The sequence below is a fragment of the Lonchura striata genome, chromosome 2 (assembly GCF_050655825.1).
Source record: "Lonchura striata isolate lonStrDom1 chromosome 2, ASM5065582v1, whole genome shotgun sequence".
Lineage (NCBI taxonomy): Eukaryota > Metazoa > Chordata > Aves > Passeriformes > Estrildidae > Lonchura > Lonchura striata.
The window spans coordinates 41,377,544-41,396,875 of record NC_140704.1 but is presented as its reverse complement, the minus strand read 5'-3'; the positions used below and the strand labels follow the sequence as shown (position 1 = coordinate 41,396,875).

Sequence of the window (19,332 nt, the reverse complement as noted above, 5' to 3'; positions counted from 1 at the left end):
ATGCCAAATTGTTGACTTCAGAGTCATGGTACATCTGCACACTATGGTGAAATTTGTCTCAGAGGATTTACCATACCAAATTAGGCTTGATATCAATCTGCTCTGCAGTCTTGGCTCTGAATGTGGCCAGCACCAGATGTTTCAGAGGAAAGGTGGAGGGAAGCACCTGCTTCATATAGAAATGGAGTTAATGTGTTCTTTGCATTAGGTGCCCTTCTGAGTAGTGGTTAGACACAGATCTAAGTCCAAAAGCAGAACATGTGTTATTATTATAATCATCATCACAAAATTTATGGAAACTAGATATTTTTGCTGGTTTTATACATGCAAGTTTGCTTATAGTTTTGAACAAAACTCTTATTTAAAGTTGTTATCAGTAAGTCTTTCATCTGTGGCAAGAAGATAAATCTGTATCTCCAGAGAAACCAAATTTCTGACGTCAGCCCCCCAACAAACAGCAGTAGGAGAGGAAGTGACAAATTTTGGAACTCTTTTTAATGGGATCTCGTATGTAGGAAGAAGGTTTGCATTTATTAATTTAATGCTTTACAATAGCTGAAATACATAATGAAACCCTTTCTAGAGTTTCTGAACCTTCTGCAGCAGTTCTGCTTATTTTCATGCTCATCAGAATTAATATGAATTCAGTTAGATTATTGAGTTTCAAAATGCATTTCCTATGATTATAGTTTAGGTCAGGATGGATGGAACTCAGGTATCCATCAAATACTATGCAATAATTAGAAGCATATGAAGAAATTTGAATATTTATTGTCTATGTGAAAGAGTGATTATTAATACATAGAAAATAACAAAAAGTTACAGGAATGGTATTGTCTTCCAATTTAGCTGCTTACTTGAGCAGGAGCTGTCAAGAGGAGTAGGGCATTAAGTGTGCTGGTGTGGGCTGCATGATCTCAGAGCTCAGGGTCAGGTGGTCCCAGAGGAAAAGCTGTGCTGCAGCCTCTTTGGACTGAGATGAATGAGTGTTATGAGGTGGAGAGCATTTTCCAGAATGTTTGAAATTTGTGGCTTAAGGACAGTTGTGAGCTTTTGCTCTTTCAATGTTTTAGTAAGTTGCTGGGTAAATGCTCTTGGCTAAATTAGTTCTGCTATTTCTGTCAGTTATAATTCCTTTTTCATTACAACTGTCTAGCTGTGATTTACCTAATAAAGTTACATCCCTAAAAACTACAAAGCAGCACACAGAATGTCAAGCTCTGGTCTTCCAACATCAACATATTTACCCAAGTAATATCAGCTCAATAGCCCAATACACCTAATATTTTTCTTTTACATAGTGTAAAAAAGAAAATGCGTCTTAGAATTTTAATAAGCAAAAATAACCATAATATCAGGTGTACAGTATTTAAATTTGAGAAAAAGAAAGAAGGAAAAACAAGCCCGAGAATATTAGATAGAGTGGCAGAGCGGCAGAGCTGAGACTGATTCTTTTCCTCTCTTTCCCTGTGCATTAAGAGCAAATGGACAACAGTAAAAGCCACATAGTCCATTGGAATTTCTCTTGTGCCACCAAAGGCAGACTGGCTGCTAGGACTGCCTGGATTTCATGGTTGATGTGGCTTTCACAGTGACAGCATGTTGCCACAAGTGCTAAAGAATCATAGCTCATCAAACTCGAGTGATGGTGCTGTCTCAGGATTTTCAGCCTGATCTGAAACCATTGGAAAAACTTGTATTGGCTCTGGTGGCTTTAGTCCAGGTTATAAGAACATAAGGAGTTTTCTTACCTTTATCTTAATGAGTTTTAAAGAGAGAATTAGCATCAGCTAGGAAGGACCTAGCTCCCCTGTCTGTCACATATACATCAGAACTCTGAGTTAAAAAATTAGTGTGTATGCCAGTCTTCAAAGAATACAGAAGAAAAAAGTCTCACTAATACCTAGTTCTAACTTGGTTTTAGTTCTTAATGATTCCTAAGGTTAAACTGAAAGATGAACCACAAAATTCCTCTGAAATGTCAAGGACAGATTATAATATTTAAACTTGGCTTAAAAAAAGAGACAAAATCATTGTGCGGAGGCTTTTCCTCCTTAATGTTTATGCTGCCGTTTCTTTAGTTACTTTTTGACTATTGGTTATATTTATAGCCAACTTATATGAAAGTAAGAACAGAAAGTCTTGTCCTCCTTTCAAGAGGCTTTTTTCATGCTTCTTTTTTTTTAACATTGGGAAAATGAAGTCTGGCTTTTAGTTTTTATATTGGAAGGTATTGTTTGGGTCAAAATTAACGATGGCCTTGTGGTCATGCAGGAATCCCATCCTACCCTACATCTAGTCTGATTTTTTTAAACTCACGTCTCCTGTTGTTTTTGATTCTGACATCTTGTTGATGTCAGAAAAATGCCTCCTGTTTTTCTCTCATATCTCTCCTTAAAACTGTCTATTTTAAAGCAATATCCCCTATGAACTCTGGCAATATACTGGCTACAGAGGTAATGAGCTAATGTACAGAAAAATGCTTGCAGCTCTCATTGTATGGTCAGCAAATGTTCTTGTATGTGTTCTTGTCTCACAGATTATAAGCAAGGATGCAACTGGTAGGCAAAGGGGAGATGGTGTAGACACATGATGTTACTGATGTATAATGAGCACAGAAGATGAATTGCATGAAACTTAAATACTTCTTAGACATGAAAGAGAGGTGTTGAGTTTTGACTTTATTGGAGATTTGTCATATATTGAGTTCTTTAGTGTAATAGTCCTCTAGAATTAGAGGAAGTTAAGATGAGTTGTTACATGTTGGTGAAGATTGAAAGTTTTATTTCTTTCCCACTTGTCTTGTAGTTTGCGTGGAAAACCCAGTCAAAGGGTTCATACGCATGAATTCACCTATGAAATAGTAGTCATTCATAACAGAATAATCTTAGTCAGATTCTGCTAGAACAGAAAATTTGTCCTTGAACATGATGAGGGCCTACACTACCTAAGCCTTTGAAGGAAGAGACCTCTTCCAACTTACAACTAATGAAAAACAGAGTTGAGCTCTATTTGTGGGCTAGATGTAGATGATCTTCCATTGCTGTCATCTGTGGCCCAAGCTGTTCACACAAATACTTTAGGGTAGCCGACCTGCCAGGCAGCAGGTGGCCTGGTGTAAGATAATTAAGTCCAAATAAATAGTCATACCTTTTCATATCTGCAATATCTAATGCATTGACCTACACATAATGAGACAAATCTTTCTTATCTCATACAATAGAGCTGAAACCCAGACAATAAATATAGCTTCAAACCTTCCCATTCCCCTTTTACAAAGTAAGCTTCATTTTTACACAATGAAATGAGTAAAGTCATTTACTGCTGGCTTGGGTACAATGCTCTTGTTATCAGACTAGAGTCGTAGCTGCAATGGCAGAGTATAGCAGAAATGCATGGAAATATTATTAACTTCCAAATTAAGCACAGTATTTGTGAATTGCAGTTGGGAGCAGAGGATTTTTAATTAGAAATCTTGACAAGGCTTAAATGAATTGTTTTTGTCCCAGTAAAAAAGTGTGGTCTTGATAAATTTCTGCTACTGAAAAGCAAGTTAATTTCCCCTGTTCAATTCTTCTTTTAGTGGCTGTTATACATCATAGGAGCTAATTTATGGGGGGAAGCACTGAGCAGGAATTGATGATTATTTTAAGAACAGATCAGCAAAAAACTACTCACCTGAGTAAAGCAGGCTGGGATTTGGTTCCCCATTCATACTCCACAAGTGCTATTACCAGATGCTTCAGCAGCTTGAATCTCTTCCCCCTATCTTTGTGGCATATAAGAAGGCACTATAACCCAAGGGTTTGCACTTTATTCTCATGGGAGTGCTTGCATCAGTTTTGTGCTCTATTGTATTAAATAAAAATAAATAATTAGTACTGTTTTACCAGTTTTAAACAGGTTAACTCTTAAACCTGGAGTGAGGTGCTCTATCCTGCTTGCAGTAGAAAGCAGATACCATTAAAAGCTCATGCCACAACTGCTGTCACTCATTCAGGGCGGCCAGCAATGCCAAAACCTCTTGTATTGAAATGAATCCTGTCCGCCTACATTTGCAATGTAAACTGTTTATATTCAGGTGGGTGTTATGGCCAAATCAGGTTAGGGAATGCACAAACAAGTAGATGCAGGTTACCCTCCACAAGCAAGGCATAATCTACTTGTTTCTTTCTTTCTGTTGAATTCTGTTATCATGACCACATTAGTGTCCTTTCCTAAGAAGAGCTGAACATTTTCTCTGCAAAAAAGCCTTCTGGACTGATACCTGTTAAAGCCAAATGGCTGCACGGTCAGAAGGGAATGTTCCGTGGTCTTTGTTAGAATTATCATAGTCACAGACCATGGCAGTGTTTCTCCAATGTGTTTGATTGTGATTTGAAAATGGTACTGCTGAAGGAAAGGCAGAAATTCTGCTATTTTTCAGTAGAGCACCTACCCTGTTCATGACACTCTCTCCAAACCATGGAGAAGTGCTGGGAGAAAGCACAGAACAGATATCTGGAGCATAGATAATCTCTGTAAGGGATGTTTTTTTTTTTTTCAAATGCTGTATATGTTGAAAGTTTTGTCAACAGTCCCTGGGAGGGTGTAATAATGATGGCTGGCTCCAAAAGGCCAGCCCAGGCTGCTACATTTATGCAGATGTTGCAGATTCAGCCTCTGAAAAAGTCTGTGGTCTTCTGAACACACAAAATTCCCAGAGCAGTCAATGATTTCAAAAGCAACATTTGGCCTCATGCTGTCAGCTTCAGTAATTATGCAATTCAATTAAAGTGGGAAAGTTACTCAGGCAATTTTGAAAAATCATACCTTTAATGAAGAAGAAGGAAACATATTTTTATATATCTATAAATATATAATGTACATTCAGACTGTAGTATATGTTGAAAGTTTTGCTACTAAGAATAATACCATTTTCCCAAGCTGTTAGACTGTGCTCATCCCTATGGCACATGACAGCCTTCTATTAGTGCATTAAACCATATATCTGACTTGTCTCTTACATACTTATTGTCAGATTCTTCTTCTAGGAGACAAATCTTGTCCAATTAGGTATCTTATTTTGATGGACCTGAGGGATTTTATTTATTTGTTTTCTTTTTCAGTTTACATGCTTCTACACAAATATGCAGATAAGGGAAGATCAAAGGATTTTGCCTTGCACTTGAAACAGAAGGTACAAAGGTCTGCCAAAGGCTCATTAATCCATGACTGATCCTGGGGTTTCCAACTTATCCTCTGTTACTTTGTCATATGCAGCCTTACACGGGGCACTTGGAGTGCAGAGGGAGTATGCCCTGGATGCCAGCCAAATGAAAGAAGACAGCTGAGAGGTAAGTGCTAATGCTGCTGAAGGCTGTGGGATCTGAAAATAGAAGGAAAATAATTGCTGCTGATGCGAATTTTCCAGCATACATGTGAGAATATGAGGATAGAGCCAAATAGGTTCAGAAAGGGTTTTCATTAACACTTGTCTGAAACTCAGCCTCTGTCAGGCACAGAGGGTCTGTCTTTGTTTAGATCAACCACTTAAGCACTTTAATGCAGCATCTACTGCCAGATCTCCTTCACAATCCTGTTGAGTCTGGGACCCTCTCCCTCCCTCTGTGTTAATTTTTGGCTCCTTCATAGCAAAATTATTCTAAGTTTTATCTCTAACCTGTCAGAATTCCGATGTTGGTTTTCAGCATCAGTGTCAGTGTTTTCCATAATGTCCAGCCAGAGGTAAGATGAGGACCTGCACCATTATCAGAAGACCTCATTGTCTCCTGTGCTGTTTTAAAAGTAGCACTTCTTGGCATTTCCTAAGATGTGTCCTAGGCAAATACCCTGTCCTACCTTTATTTATATGTACTTCGTAGCATTTTGTGCTGCAATGACAACTTTTAAAGGCAAATTATTTATTCTCTCAGGTGTTTGAAAAATCTGGGGTATTTGCGCCATGCTAGGCAGTTGCACAGTGCATGATTGCTGTGATGTTGAGCAGGATAATCAGCTTTTAGGAGTGTGTGACCACCAGTGGAGTGCATGGACTTGCATATCAGCTTTTAAAAAGAGTGAGTGAGCAGCTGGTCAGCTTGACTCTGGTGCACTACAGGGCAGCAAGGTAATCTGACAAACTCAACTTGGTGTGGCACACCAAAGGTCAGCGCAGCAGTGGCAAGACTGATGAAGTCTAAAAAATGACATCTGACATATACAGATAGAACCATGTGAACTCTTCCTTCCCCTGCTTCAACTCATCATGATGCCCTTTTGGAAGGGTTTCTCCAGTTGCAGAAACTTGCTAGTTCATTTGGGAGAACTCCATCATGAAGCTGCAGGGATTTAGAACTGTAAACACCAGAACAACCTACATATTCACTCTTTCCCCTCCCAGCTACTCCTTAGCCAGAATATCTGAGTGGACAACTGAGTTCTGCTGGTTTGATCTAATTCCTTGATCTTAAAAGTCAATTAGCTTGAGTTTAAAGCCTTTGTCACATATATGGTAAAAGAGAAGTTTGGGTTGCATACAGAAAATTGAGATTTTTGAGCTGCAAATTGATTTAATTGTGGTATAAAGACAAATTATTTCTTCCACTGTATACAGCCTGAGTTTTACACAGAAGATCATCTTTACCACTGTGACATCTGTTGTGGGAAAAGGAGCTTTGGCTGGAAGGGAATGAGAGCCCCTGGCCACTTTCATTACACAGGTTCTGGACCAGGCTTCTAAACAGACAAAAACTACAAGGTTTTATCAGCAGCATTTTTCCTGGCATGTTTTGTTAGCTTTGATTTATTTCTATTGCTGCTCTCAGCTGGTGAGAACTGCTTTATGAGAAAAATACAGCTAGATTTAGGTAGTACTAGACTCAAACAAGTATACACTGACTTTCATGAAGTTTATGATATGAGCTTGGTGCTACACTAACTTGGTAAATGGGGATTTACCAAATGGAGGTTCACATCTAATTCACATTTTCTCAGTAATTTTACTTTACTCAGTTTTGACTATCCTTAACAAGTCAATATATGTAAGTAAATATGTACACATATAACAAGTAAAGTAAGTATATATGTACATATATAAAAAGTAAATGCTATCTGTTTGTGTCAGACATGAAACACTTGCCTTCCCCTAGAACTGTTATAATGAGATATATTTGCCCTCAATGTAACATCTGAGGATCTTGAAATATCCTAACCATATAATTTCACGCAACTTAGTCAAGATGACATAGTTTATTTTTGAATATAATTTATTCTCAAGCAGTCACTTATTAAAATCTACTAGAGAATGTATTTAGATCTGTTTTAGCAGTTATTTCTCTTCCACACTAAACAAAAGATTTAAAACATTCAAGTGTCTAATTTCAACTCCATTATACTTGTGCTGCTTGTTTGACAGAAAATGCACTTTTCATAAACATGTTTCTCTTGTATCAACACTTAGAATTGACTGGGAATCAACAGAACAGAACTGGCTGCCAAGGCCTCACGTGAGCCACAACTCCTTGTTGTACTTTCTACTTTGTGCATCAGCTCTCCTTCAGAATCAGCGGGGTCACTACAGTCCCCAGAGTAGTAACACAGGGCCATATACTGTCCTTTACCTCTTCTGAGTGTGTAGGAATGCCAATCAAATGGCATCTCCTGAGGGATGCAGTGGTCAGAGGATACATGTCCAATTGGGCTCCCAGGCACTCACCAGCTGCAGCTGCTGCTGCAGCATTTTCTGTGCTATCAGGGAGAAGAAGCATGGTCTGCTGGCAGCTGCAGACTAAAGGATGTCCTTGGGACATCCCCCAAAATGTTTCTATTATTGTATATGGCAGGTTGTTGCCTGCATAGAGTCTTTTTGGTACCTGGGCTCAGGATCTCCCTTTCTCATGCTTGGATTAGATGATCTGAGATGGACTTTTCCAAGCCTGATAATTCAATGATTCTAATTGTTTGAAATGGGCTCTGTCTCTGTGTTCCTGGAAGTACAGGCAGTCTGTGTTACTATAAAAATATAAGGTTTGAACAGCTAACAGGAGAGCTCAAAAGAGGTTCTTACTTTTTTTTTTTTTTAATTCTCCTTTTTATTTTCTTAAACTCTGAATAGATAGGGAAAAATTGAAAAGGAAAAAGGAGTTATACTTCACTGACTTGAAACATATATGGGCATGATATTCATGAGCTTACTAATGTGACTGTCATGTCCTTTACACAAAAATCATCATTTGCATTTTCCATTTAAGAACTTTGTATTCTTTATAAACTTACTTGAATCCTATAAAAGAGAGCTGACAGTTCCTAAAGAGAAAAAAGACCACATTATTTTTATGTCACTAATAGAAATGTTAATGGCAGGATGTGAAGGACAGCATAATTATAGTGTTTCTCCTAGTGATTCTTCAGTAAAGGCTTTCTCAGTACTTTAATTATAAACTACATATTTCAGCAGTTTAACTTTCTAAATTCTCAATCAAACACCCTTTGGGTTTGATTCACACTTTATGGTGTTTGTTGGTGTAAAAAAGCCTCATCTACTCAAAGGCAGATTCCCATGCAATTGGGAGCAGCCACATCTATGGAGGACAGCTGGGCTGAAGAGGCAGGGCAAGAGAACTGTCTTTTTCTGTATAAGAACAAAACTGTTATTGAGAAGTAGGTGCACTGAAGTAAACAGAGGTGATAAAACCCTTGGAAGAGAACTCAGGGAGAGAGTTAGACATATATCAAGCAAATTTGACAGGCCACGCTGAAAATCTGCAGAATATGTAAATGAAATCAGATGAGGTCAAAGCATTGCAAGAGTAAAAGATTTCTGCAACTCTCTAGACAGCATTATAGGGACGTGCTACCTCAGCATATCTAAACTTAGGAAACTTAACACAGGGAAAGAACAAAACCAGCAAAATAACATTTACTTAGATGCTTGTCCAGCAGGCAGAATTCTCCATATTCTAGAAAATTATTTTTTAGTTGCTGAATCCATTTGCAAAGCTGTGGTCAAGGAAATTTACTTTTCAGGCAATGTATACTGAAATTCCATTAGGATTTATATGCAATATTTTCAGACTCATGCCTATGAATTTATGAATAAGAGCTGACTTACTATATGACCAAACACTTTCCTGAAGCAGGGCCAAGGGAAGAGACAGATAGTTCTGTTAAGCTCTTTAAGAAAGAAATCTAAAAGCAGATAATATCATTTGAACAGCACTGTGAACTTCTCAAAACTGGAAAGCACAAATCCAATGATTAGCAAGATTCCTTTGTTCAGAGAACAGCAATTTGAGAAGCCTGGTCTGCAAAGCCTCAAAGACCTCATTAGGAGCTTGTAATCCTTAGTTTGTTGATGTATTCTTATAAGGGTACACTGACAGTTGTGCCTCCAGAGCTGCTTGTCCTTGGTGGGGAAGAGTATGAAGGTCAGAGTTTTAACTTTTGTGATAAGACAGCGTGTTGTGATTGATTTCACTAATGATGACATGGGAGCTGGGGAGGAGGATTGAGAGAGGGAGCAAACACATGCTGTTCTGGAATAAATTGCAACAGTTTTTAAATAAGGATGGGTAATACCTTGATTTTCTCTTGTTACTGTTACAAGCCCTCCCACGCTCACCGATCTTCCTACTTCAAGCAAAGGATTTTTGAAAGTGGGAGGTTTCAGAAAAATTCAAATACTTAATTTCCTGTAAAAATATTATTTTTGCTCTTTGACAAGGTAGGTAGAGTTGGCTTCATTCTGAATAACCACAAAATCCATAGGAAAGCTGAATATATATCAGCTTTGGTAACATTCATTTTCTCAGGACTGTGCTACATCTGGTTTTCTCCCCCTTCATTCTCCTGCTGTGAGATGCAGTGCTCTCCTGTGGAAATGGGAGTGCATTTATGTGCCGGTGTGTGGGGAAACAGCGAGCATTCAAAAAATCTTAACAAAGATTTATGAAGCAAATTATGCTGTTTGTTAAATTCCCAGATGGAAAATCAGAAACTCTGACATGGTGACTGGAGAGGGATCAGCAAAAAGCTGTGATTCAGGCAAATAGAAAGCCTCATGATTTAATTTAAGATGAATTAGTGTTCTCTTTCTCTAACAACAAAAAGGTGTTTTGCATTGCATGTGTCCCAACTGCTGTCACCTTTCCTGAAGTGGGGTCCTGCATTCTCCATTTTAATTCATTTCTTACTCGTATAGGAAGTGAGTGGCTTAGAGAGGGGCAGTACATGCCTAGTGAATCTATTATAATACTGATAATAGAAGGAATATGCTGCCACAAATTGTTGGAATGCAGTTGATTTCAATCTAGGAATTAGTAGGCTTGGGGAGAGAAACTGGTGAGCTAGGACTTATCAAGAGAAAGATTCACAGGCTGCCAGAAGCCTGCAGTACAGGGTTCAAAAGTGTCAGATCCCTTCCTCCTCTCTTCTCCTCTCTTCCCCAGACCTGTAGGTCTGCCCAGGCTCACAAGGGTGGCAGCACTGATGTTCATCTTGGTGAGGAAAGGAGAGCATCCAGGTAACTGGGAGGCAGAGCAGCCCCAGTTCCTCCAGGTGTTTTCTGACCTATCACTACTACCCCGGGCTTACATGGATGGGAAACAGGGGCAGAAATACAGTTAGCACTGAATAGAGACACCACAGCAGTACCAGCAGCTATTAATTTTCTAATTATGTGGTGCCACACATTTTTGAAGTGTGATACCGCTGTGTCAGCAAGCACTGCTTGTCACTAAGGTCTTTGTGCTGTGACTCACTGTTGCCTCATGAAACACAGGGGAGCTGAAAGGCAGTGTTATCTGAAAATTTCTCATTTCCAACATCTTGTTTTCAGTAACATTGTCAATGTTTCTGAAAATGAAATTATTCTTCAGTTCCAAGGTTTTCCTTTTAAATGCTGCATATTGTGTTTCAAGTAAAAATGGTATTCACCAGCACACAAGTCTTTAGCTAACCAAGATGCTTCTGGAAATGCTGACCTACCTCTTCTGTGTACTAATAAGAAACAATAACATTTTCTTTGCAGGAATTCCAGCTGTTATGGGGAATGATGCTGCAGAAGGACTGCTTAGTTTGGAGCATTTCTATTCCAGTGGTGCAGTGTCAAGTAAATCAACAGGTTTCAGCAATCTGTATTTGTTAGTCTAGCCCAGCAGTGACAGGTGGGTAAACTGCATTTCTCATTGACCTGTCTGTTCATGCTCTGCTCCCTCCTAGAGACAATGGTTTTACATCTCAAGTAAACAGAAAATTTAAAAATTGAAAAGCAAACGAGTCAGTGCCACTGCAGGTGGGAGGCATTCCTTGTCCAGACAGTTACAGACAGTGGCTTTTTTTGGCTCTGTTTCTCTGTGAATTGAATCTGGGGTGCTCAACCCATATGGAGTTACACTCAAATTTGCAGTATGTGGGCAGCAAATGACAACCCGCAGCTGTATTTTATTGCTGCTATATTTTATTACTGCTGTGTGCTCAGTGTTTTCTCCATGGTATCTACTTTTACCTAATTGTAGCCATTAAATCATAATACTATCAGATAACAAGACCTTTTTAGAAGGCTGAATGGAATGGCAATTTGGCATAATGCAGATGACTCTCTTAAAGTTGTTTCTTTTTCTCTTTTTCCTCCTCTGAGAAGTGTCCATCATAAGTAGAAAAGTTCTAAATACCTTTCATTTGATGAATCCATAGTTATTGCCCACTTGTTTCACCCTGCTGTGCTTCAAAGTGAGAGTAACTGAAATTCTGTAACAAAAAAGTTTAATCAGAATTTTAAAGAAAAAAAAGTGGAATATTTTAAAGCTCATAAATTATACAGTATGAGGATGTTCTCTAAACTACCTTTGTATACTTTGTTAAAATTTCTTACCATTCAGAGCTGCAGTGGTATGAGACCACTAATGGAGCAGATTCTCTGTTATAACTAAAAGGAAAAGAGGCTGAGGATTCTTCTCCTCCTGTGATGCAGGTGAAAGTGTGACAATACAAGCTGCAGTAAAGGACAAGACTAGAGATAAATGCATTATTTAAGAGAGAAGGCAAGGCATTATAAAAAAGTCCTGAAACACCCAGTGATGTAGTTGTTCAGTAGAGCTTTTAAAAAGTGCATTAATGGCCCATTTTATCTATCATCCCAAGTCAATGAAAAACGCCCATTGACTTAAATAGGCATTGGTTCGAATGCTGAGCTTTTACAAATAATCATACTCAGTATACTGAAGTTACCAGTATTTCTCTTCAGGCTGAATGTGCCCTCCATTTTGTGCCCTGACTTCAAAAAATAAACGAGCATTCTTTTTTCCTACCTATATGAACTTAAGCCATGGTGCTTGCTTCCACCACTACTCTCAAACCAGCTGGCAGATGTTGAAGTTTTTTAGATTGAAGAAGTAGTCTGGATCCAGAAAACACTGCTGGGTGGGAAAACCATGTGTAAAGTATGTCTTTGTTGCATATCATCTTACTGGAGCACAGCTGGTGGCTTTGGAAACCATCAGACTTCTGAAGGCATGTTTTCACTTGCCCTCAGGCTCTTGTTTTATGTCCCCAAAACTGTCCTAATCCACACTTCCCAAGGAGTCTCTTTTAAGTACAGTGGCAAAAAGTGTGACCAGTGTTCAGTCCATTGCACTGTCCCCTGACCTGTTTTTTTTTTTTTTTTCCTCAACTATTTGAACACTTACTTGATTTTTTTCATTAGTGGTAGGGCCATTGTTAGTTTTCTTTGCTACTATTGACTACTTTGATATGTATTGAAACCCTCAGCAATACATTTTATCATCAGAAATCTGTCCAAAAGTCTGTAATAGCCAATGAAGAATAAATAAGATGGTGGATTCCACTCAACTGGATTCCACTCAACCTGCTGTGCTACTACTGCTACTAGCACTAGTGACAATAGTAATAGCAATAGAAATCCTAGTTCAAATTCTTGGCCTCCTCTTAGCTAGGATAAAGGCATGCTGATATCAAAGAGCATAAACTGGCTCTGGAGGGCATGAATGAAGTCACTGCAATGTATCCTACTAAGCTAAGCATCCACTTTTTAAGTCAGTAGAGATGCCACCTTACCTTGTGTAGATAATGAAAACTCCCACTGAAAAGTCAGTAAGACAGAAAGAGCTTACCGAGGTAAAAAAGGAACTGCCTAGGCTCTGAGTGTTAGGAGATTTGTGTGTTATCTGTGATCATCTCCTAGCAAAGTATTAGTCCCTGTAGCACTGAACTGCCTTTTGGGAGCCTGAGTATTCTATAGGTTTTTATGTTTATGTCAGCTCAGGACTGATAAGAACAGAAATTGAACTACTCATCCACTTTTTCTGTTTTGAATGTACCTCTTTCTTAGGAATATAATCCTTCTCTCATAAATAATCCAGAGGTGTAAACTAATAAGTGAATGAATTATAGAGTCATAGATTTGTAGAATAATTTAGGTTGTAAGGGATGCCTGGAGCTTACCTAATCCAACACAAAAGATACCTGTTTCAGAGCTGCTTTTTCTGTCCCTTTGTAAGAAGTAGAGCCACACAGGTCACTAGGAATGTAATTTTAGTTTCTCTGTATACCTGCATTTCAAACTCAGGAAGGAAAGGTTTATAAATTAGAAAAACTAGTTTAGAGCCCCCCTACAAAAAATCAAAATATTATTGGGTTGGCAAAATATTGGGGAAAGTTCCACTGTGCTTGCAAGGAGAAAATTAATATGTTAATATCTTTTTTGCTGTTATTTTCATGACAGAAAACTTGATGCACAAGGGATTATTTATACTTACAGACTGGTACTTAAACAAATAAGCTGATCAGAGATCCCCAACTTGGAGATGAGTTACTGCAAATAAGCAAAGAACTAAAAAGCATCTGTGTGAATTATATAAATACAGAAAAATCTTTGTGAAGTGCTCTACAAAGGTATGCGATGAAAGAAACTAGCACAGGGTGTTCAGAGGTGAACCTGACAACAAATAGACTAAAATAACTTTTTTTTTTTTTTTTTTAACTGATTTGAACCTAAGGAACTCAAAGGTCTTTGTTCTCAAAGATTAAAAAACCTTGGCCATCTCTCAAGAGCTGATGTAGAATGTGACAGTCATTTGCTGGCAACCTCACACAGGATCATGAGATGAAGTGAATATCATCATGAATGTCATGTTAGGATAGGCAGGATATTATTGTGTGATATATAACTGGGCCAGCACATCTGCTTTACTTCAGGTGGTATCATGACAGGTGCTTTGCAAGCATCCAGAGCTCCTGATTTCTGTATCACATGTGCTAGTGGCTTTGCAGCCACCCTTAGTGCTCTACCTGTCCTGCTCTCTTCCTGGGTCAGGTGGTGATTTCTTGCACAACCTCCTGAAGCACACGCATGGTACTTAAAATGCCTTGCAATCAAAATAAAATAGTGTTTGCTACTTTTATGACCAAATACTGCTTTGCAAGGCTCTGATACTTGGCTCCCCTGAGCCATCAGAGCTCTGTTGAGCCTGACATGGGTGGCCAAGAGTGGCAGGCAGCTCTGTGGAGCCTCTTGAAGTGATGTGAAGTTGCCTTGACTGTTGGAAGTTTGAAAAAGAGCAGCCTGATCTTCAAAATGCTGCATTAGAAAAAAATTTCTTTCTTCTCTAGCCCCTCCTCCCTTTCAGTCAGATATGTGCTGAGTTCCTAGGAGCAAGCACCATTTCTTTACCTATTTTAGAAGACCTTGTTTTGATGTTCCTCTCTATGCTCTGTTGCGTGAAATTAAAGCGAAACTACTGTTTTCTTTACAAAAGAAGAAACAAATATGTTCATATATGAAGATATATGAAGAAAGCTGACATTAACAGAGTAATTATTACAGGTATGTTAGACAAAAAACTTTTTTTTTAGATTATTGTTGCAAAGGAGATGTTTGCATCTGCCTTTCTCATTTTCTATGTTATAAAAAGAACTGTGAAAAAAATAACTGTGTAAGTCCAGTGGCAGCTTCGGAGGGGGCCTCTGCCACCATCTATTGGTGAATGAGGGGAAGAGGCAGAGTGTTCTGACCTTGCTGATCCCTTCTGTACCCAGTGCAATATTTGTTTCATTTTGAGCTTCTGGGGTAATAAACCTGTGTTTTCTTCATCTTTCTGTGTGAGAGACTGTAGTTGTACCCCCTGACTGGAGAACTGTCCTAGACAAATCTTAACAGCTGGCCTGTTGTCCCATATACCTCTCAATGGAGCAAAAGGGAGTTGTAATCACAGAGAAGAATGCTCTTCAAGTGTTAAATCTCATGTTAAACCATTTTGTCCCGGTTTCTGGCAATGGAATAGGGCCTATTTTTTCACTGGCTTCAAGAAACATCACACTGGAGCTTGAGTAGAGCCCCATTGCTGCTGACAATACTTGGAAGAGTGCAAAGCTAGAGCAATTGCTGGCATTCCTCCACAGTCCACTGAGAGGGGCACTTGTGAAAGGACATCACTTACAAATAAAATGTTTGCAGAATCAATCTATGCCCCTAAAAAGACAGGCAAGAAGAAAAGTGAAGAGGGACAGTCTCAGCAGCTGAACCAAAAGTAAATCTGCAAAGTTGTCTCGAGATATGAAATCAGTCTATTTTATTGGATTCATCAACACTGTTTGCATATGCAAATCCCTCATGAATAAAGCTTTTTGTAGTGCAGTCTCTAAAATTAATTCAGGTAGAATCAGGTATAGCAGTGGATGAGCACAGAGATGGTTTAAAGGGGTTGCTTAGTTTTCAAATCAACAAATTGCTGTGATTTTACTTAATCCATCAAAAAAAGGAAAATAGAACAATCTGGCAGCCCGGCGGGAAGATAGAATGGTAAAGGACATAATATTCCAGCTATTTTAGGATCTATTTATGAAACTGATGGCATTAGAGAACAGTTGTTGAACACATTTGGGGAACAGCTGTGCTATTGCTGAAGTGTAAAGACAAAAGTGTGTGTAGACCTGTCAGGGTGCTCAAGAAGAATAGTCTGGTGGTGGTGGGGGGAAGCCTCTCTTCATTGTTAAACCATATTCTTCCTAATTTTAACTGTGAGTAAAGAAGGACTGGCAGAGTCAAATGACTTCATGAACACTATTTCCATGAAAATGGCAGTTATTATATATGATCACTTTGATAGCTGTATCAATCTTTCTTAAATAAGATTAAATAATTTGGATCAAAAATGTGCCTTCAACATTCATTCACAGATGCTCTGGTCATTGTTAAAGTACCTCTGTTCCTTGAATATGACACTTACTTTTCCTTTCTTTTTCCTTTTCTCTCGGTGGGGCTGCTATTTCCCTTGTGCTTCAGAATGGACCCACCACAGAGAAATAAATTGAGAGTAAAGATATGTGTCTCATCTCAAGATGATGTGAAAGAGACTTCTGAAGTTATCTTGAGTTTTTGTTCTGGACAAGATTTTGTTCACTGTTTCACTCACATATCGTAGCCTCCCTGCCAATTTTAACCTGCATTATGTGTTTGAAGTCTGTATGTATTTGTTATTTTTGGATGAATAACTGAAGCAAAAGGATGAATTGCTTAGCAGGAATTTTAGTATGTTTCACATTGGCTTATCTACCTGTTCACAACCACATACATGTACATTTACAGATGCTGGACAATGATTTGCTATAGCCAGGGAATAGTGAGAGATCTGTGATGGTGAAAAGATGCCAGCTCAGGTCTGCTGGAGTGCAAGGGCTCTCAGAACTGCTTTCAGAAATACAGTCAAATAATCTCTGCTTTTCCCTCTGTCTCAGTGTGAGAGATATGACTGTCATCTCATTACTGTTTTGTACCTGAAAAATTAATATTTTGCCCTTACTGGATTATTGATAGTTTCTGAAAATATGTGTTAAAGTAATATCATTGACTGCATGCTAAGCATGAGAAGTATAACATTGATGTGGAAGTTATTTAGCTGTAGTTTCTTGTAATTAGAGTGTCTTTTATGTTTTCTTGTTGGTAGCACAGTTGCTTGCACTAATGGTGTGCAGGCATAGTGCACATTTCTACTCTGCTGTGTGAATAAATGTCCAATTTGCATTAACTATGACGTCCTTTGCTAATGCAGATGAGAGCTCAAAATCTTCAGAGGAGCTGAAATTCAATTTGTGTAGATCAGAGCAGGTGTTCCATCTCTCTTTAGTCTATACTGAGACAGCCAAAATGCCACTACAACTTAATCTTGACTCATATTTCTTGCATTTACAGTTATGCAGTCTAGGACAATTTATATGAGCCTTTTATTTTTTTGTGGTGATTTAATGTCTTTATGTTAGATTATGGCTTTAAATTCAATATGTTCTTACTGTGCTATAAATTCAAAACACAAACACAGTTCTTGTTCCTGAAAACCAACAGATGAAAAAGAAACATAATAAGGAAAAGAAACTACCTGCCAAACTGAGTGGGAAGAGAGAAGCAAGAAATACATATGTAAAAAAACACAAGAGAATAAAAAATGCATCTTTTTAAGAACATATGGTTGTAGCACCAACAGAGGAAAGGAATCTTAGTAGGGTTATTATGACATTATTCCTTCAAAATTTACCATTCTTCACCCTCTTTGCACTATCACATATTTTCTCAGTTGGAATGCTGTGGTGAAGAAAGGTTTTAGTGCCCAAAAGACTTGTGGGACACACTTAGGGGGCATGTTTGATTTATGCTGGAGAATCTGAGTCATTCATTTGCTGTTTCTCACAGATCCTGTTTGCTCTCTTTCTGGGGAAGGCAAAGAATTTAACATTCCCTGGCTGCAGCAGCTCTCTGCTTTTACTATGCTGATATTTACCTACCTTAGGTAAATATATTTGGTTTAGTAGAAGAAAACAGAATAAGGAATGGGATACTTGTCTCCTGCCATCAGTCCCTCTCACAGATGTTCCTATGGGAAGAACAAATTCTGCCTGAATAAATTAAATATGACCTACTATGATTTAGGTTATAACAGTAGGAATTTCAGCAGTATTATTAATATTACAGAAATATCTGGGTTTATTATGATTGAATTTTGGGATTTCCAGCTTACCTATGACATTCATATGGGCAAACACTGTGGTGTTTCATTGTTTGCCATTCACAGAATCACAGAATACGTCAGGTTGGAAAGGATCAAAGTGGGGTTATCTGGCCCAAACTCCCCGTTCAAGCAGGGCTGTCCCAGAGCGCATGGCACAGGATTGTGTCAGGTGGTTCTGGAAAATCTCCAGTGGGGGAAACTCCACAACCTTTCATGTCTACCTGTTTCAGTGCACAGGCATGCAGCCAGTAAGCTCTTCCCTGTGCTCAGGGGGAATTTTCTGTGCATCACTTTTGCTGCTGCCTCTTGTCCTATTGCCGGGCACCACCAAGAAGAGCCTGGCTCCATTGGCACCCCCCCTTTAGATAGTGGCAGACAAAAATTCACCTTGTTTATAGATACTGTACACTGTTGATACATTGCCAGATACATTACTGACAAAATTTTAGAGTATATTTCTATGGAGACTTTAGTTTGCTTATGTTGTCTTGGAAAAAAAGAAAAGTTTTATCAAAACACTTGAATATGGAACATTTAATTCAAATCAGCTATATTTTGGATAAAAAAAAATTTCCCTGTTGGCTCATATTTTCCTTTCCTCATAATGGGACTGTGACAGTCTCATCCCTTGTGAGAGAAGATCTTTAATGATGGAAGAGAAAATGCAGCTAGGGAGCACAGTGTGTGGGGGAGAATAGGAGCATTCAGCAACCAGTGTATGGCTTCCATGGGGTATTGTAATAAAACAACCACACAAAAGAGTTAGATTTTCATATATAAACAAAAAAATGGAGACCTTTCCAGCTTTATGTTTGTTTTATTTTGCACATGAAGTAAATATTTTTTAAGACAGGAAGTTAGTAAATGAAAGCACTGTGTAGCTGCTAAAATATGGATTAGCATCACAAAAACTACATTTAGAAACTGGAAGAAATTTGAAATAAAAACTGGGAGCATTTATAAAAACTTATTTGTAATTTTAATAATTTTAATTTTAGTCTATTCGTAGCAACAACACATATAATTTCTTTTCTTTCCAAGGGTCTAATGGCTCTTCCTGGTGTTTCTACAGTCTTTGAAAGTTTCTTAGGAATGCCAAAATAGTGTTGCTTCTTCTTCAGACTGTGGGTACCCTTTCATTATCCACAGGACTACAAATTGATTTGGATCTTCTTTGTATGCTATCACCTCTGTGAAAAATCATGTTTATTTCTGGATCTATAAGGGATGTATTATTATTGAGGCAATATTAAGACTATAAGAAGCTTTATCAAGAGCCCAGTCATTTTTGAAAATCCATCTGACCTGAGACATCCAGTTGGCGAAGGTGCTTGGG

At 38.4% G+C, this 19,332-nt stretch overlaps 1 long non-coding RNA gene across 1 annotated transcript in view; it reads left to right on the top strand.

Annotated features, from left to right (window-relative positions):
- Positions 1 to 19,332, top strand: part of LOC110468224 (uncharacterized) — a 128,410-nt gene that overhangs the window by 39,482 nt on the left and 69,596 nt on the right. The window contains exons 3-5 of the long non-coding RNA XR_014953262.1: positions 5,109 to 5,179; positions 5,263 to 5,336; positions 11,009 to 19,332. The exon at positions 11,009 to 19,332 is cut by the window's right edge and continues 38,133 nt beyond it. This is a non-coding gene — a long non-coding RNA (uncharacterized LOC110468224). The remainder of the gene's footprint in view (positions 1 to 5,108; positions 5,180 to 5,262; positions 5,337 to 11,008) is intronic.